Genomic DNA, 3,439 nt, shown 5'->3' on the forward strand with positions numbered 1-3,439 from the left:
GCACATTAAATCGCCTTCACAAATAAAGCTGCCTTGCCTCAACAAGTCTGACCTGGTTACCAGATGGTTTTCTTGCATCAGTTTCAGAAGAAAGTTTGATTCTGTAAGCAGATATGAAGCTGATGATGAAGCTCAGGTGCTCATGGATTAAACACTCATTGCATGTTAATTTCCTCTTTAGACACGTGTCTCCATGGTAATTTCTCGGTGAGGCGAGCTCATATAAGCTCTCGTTAATGCAACAATGCTTTTCCTCAAACACAAACCTCTGGTGTAAACACGAAGTTGTGGTCAAACCTAATCTGGATTTGTAGCTCTCTGAGAGAGCTGCATGTGAACCAAATCCCTTTTGCTTCCTCACTCTCCACTAGTTTCTTTACTGTTCTGCTTGTCCCTAATGGGACGCAGACTGACCCAGCTTATTTTTCCAACTGAATCCTTGCACTGCGAGCTCTGAATCTAGATCTCAAATAAACAAATATTTTTTAATTGTATTCAAAAAGAGCGCTGCTGGTGTAGTGGTATCATGCAAGATTCCCATTCTTGTGACCTGGGTTCGGTTCCCGGGTGGCGCAGCTGTTTCAAGGACCTTGCTCACCATCTGCTGAGGAGACTGAGGTCCTTTGGAGTGTGCAGGGCTTTTTATGACTCTGTGGCAGCATCGGTCATCTTCTATGCTGTGGTCTGCTGGAGCTGTGGAAGCTCAGAGAGAGACAGGAAGAGACTTAACAAACTGGTCAGAAGGGCTGGCTCACTCCTGGACTGTTCTCTGGACTCCATTGATGAGGTGGGTGAGAGGAGGATGTTAGCCAAGCTTACATCAGTTATGGACACCCCCTCTCACCCCCTACATGAGATTTTATCCTTTTTGGGTAACTTATACTGTGTTTCCAGAAGCGTTCCCTCATTTATTCATTTGTCATGTCAAAACAAATTCATTCTTCAGCATTTTTGATTCTAGCTGTGATAATGAGTTTTTACTGATGTTCCTCCTTTGTGTTCCCTGTTACGTGAAGGGTTTCATAGTCCCAGCTGCCATCTGTGCATATTTTAGCGTCGGATGAGTGGATGGAGACTAAAATCACAAAGAGAAGAAGTGACTCCTTCAGCTGCCATTCTGGACTCACTCAGATCATTCTGAGCTTTTCTTTCCTGCCTGGTTCTGGCTGACAGTCTGCTTTCATAAGTCTGACTCAAGTGCTATTTCTCGTGGTTGTTTCACAGATATTTTCTTGCTGACTTTGTAGAAATGCCGCACAGTTTGGCCACTCCTGCTGGGGAAGACAAACGTAATGTTTGGTCTTGGAGTCCAAGAGCATTTGGACTTTAGTGAACCCTGTACGTGCTCAGTGTTTAATGTCAGCAGAACATTTGATGCCATACAGCACCAGTAAACATCATTAACAAGACAGGCCTCATTTATAAATGATTGCTAAATCATTTGGAGGGAGTGGACATTCTGTTCGTGAATGTGTGTGTGCACGTGCATGCTCATATTTGAAAGAATTTATAAAGTGTTTATATAAAGACTAAGCGGGACAGCACAGGCTAAATCCAGAAAATGATCTCGAATTTCAATCAAAACGCTGGTTTGAGTCAAAGTTGAAAAGAGTTCGGTTTGGCTCTAATTGCATTTAATTTAATGATGAAAAAAAAACAAAAACAGGACTTTGCTCCAGCCAAACCCAGTTTTATAGGGGAGCGCGTGCATGGGCAAGGGCGCCAACAGCTTCTGCTGCTGTTAATGGTTAATTACATGAAAGGAATGTTCATCACACTCAGACTGCTGAGAGCTGGGATCAGGTTCTCCCGCTGTCAGGGCCCTGATGCGTGATGATCGCTGTGCTTACCCGCAATGAGGTTTCATAAGCATTTTTCAGAGAGGAAGACAGAGTAGAACAGAGACAGACATCAACCATGGTTCATTATGTTTGCATGATTATGTGTTTTATCTCAATATGGAGCTTTGAGACTATTCCAAATCCTGGAAAGGCTGGAATCAACAGTGGAGGATAATTTAATCCGTCCAATCAGCCATCATTTTGATGGTAAATGGACTGTGAAGGTTCTGCTGATTTTTGACCACTTGAGGTGCTTTACATTACAAGTCTGCATTCACCCATTTACACGGGGCCTGTCTACATCACCACCACAATCCGATAACCGGGTGGAATCGGATAAGTGTAATATCTGACACGTTTAAATGCGCTTTAGAAATGCACTAATGAAAAAGCCCTGGTTTATGTGTTGTAGTCCATTTATCAATGTTCCAACATTTGTAGACGATATTGTGATTTGTGGCCAAAAGTTAGTTGGTGTGTGAGAAGAGGATGCAGAAGATGAAGGCATTAATGACATAATATTCAGGCTTTCTGTTATTTTATTCTTTTTTAAAACATGGTTGTGTCTTGTTGTCCATCGCTATGGACTACGCTCTGTCCTGACGGGGTGCTAACAGACCTGCAATACACACAACTCACTGTTGTCGTGATTGCTCGGATTACCTGATAAGATCAGATAAGAATCAGATTTTCATGGTCATAAACGGGCCCGCTGACGGTATTCAGTGTCTTTCATCATGGAGGAGAGGTGCAACATTTTGGTGGATATGTTTAAAGCTTAGAGAAGATTCCCTTCCCCTTCAAACAGGCTACGGTTGAGCCTCATCCAGACGTACAAAACGCCTGGATTATCCAAATGATATCCTGTTATGCTGCTGGCTTTGACATCCAAACTTGGCAGTGAGTTCAGAGCGTCTGCTCGCTTATCCTGCCGTTGTTCAACAGTGGAGGGAGCCAGCAACAACACACCAACTACAGACATCCTGGAATCACGTATCTCTACAACAGGCGGTCAAACATCCCTGCAGTAAAACAGTCTGGAGAGACCTACGAGTCAGTTATCCGTGAACATTTTTAACTGACACAAATGGTTCTTGACACTGTGGTTAATCAGATGCGAAAGCAATGTGAATGATCTGATCTGAGGTCTAACCCAGATTCCCTGGGCTGATCCCTGACACTATGTTCACAAATACAAATACGAGACACCACCCATTCTTAAACTGTCCAGAGGGATATTTGTCTGTAACATTTGGTTCATCATTTTGGGTCAACATTCCAGGTTTTGGCCCATGACTCCTCCAGTTCGAGGGGAATTTGAAGGCAAACCAGTGAACGTGTCCACCATTTACTGCTTTAATTTGTTTAAGAAAAGCAGGAATATAGTTGGATGCGCTAGGAAGTGTGTTTAGTAAGATTTAAAGCATACAGGAAAGCACTGACAACAAGGTCATATTTAAAGAGAAGTTGAACTCAGAGTCCGTTTTGGAATGGCTGTGCGTCTGTATCCCTCTGTCATGACAGGTAGTTGGCTTATAAAGCAGAAACATTGATGGCAAAAATGTTAATGGCCACCCAGACTGTGCTGTAATTGAAAA

The 3,439-nt window shown here is 43.0% G+C and overlaps 1 non-coding gene across 1 annotated transcript; it reads left to right on the top strand.

Annotated features, from left to right (window-relative positions):
• Positions 1–504: 504 nt before the first annotated feature.
• On the top strand, positions 505–575 carry trnag-ccc (transfer RNA glycine (anticodon CCC)). The gene has a single exon. It is a non-coding gene; the product is annotated as a tRNA-Gly (tRNA).
• Positions 576–3,439: the final 2,864 nt, after the last annotated feature.

This window comes from Takifugu flavidus, chromosome 1, assembly GCF_003711565.1.
Source record: "Takifugu flavidus isolate HTHZ2018 chromosome 1, ASM371156v2, whole genome shotgun sequence".
Taxonomy (NCBI): domain Eukaryota; kingdom Metazoa; phylum Chordata; class Actinopteri; order Tetraodontiformes; family Tetraodontidae; genus Takifugu; species Takifugu flavidus.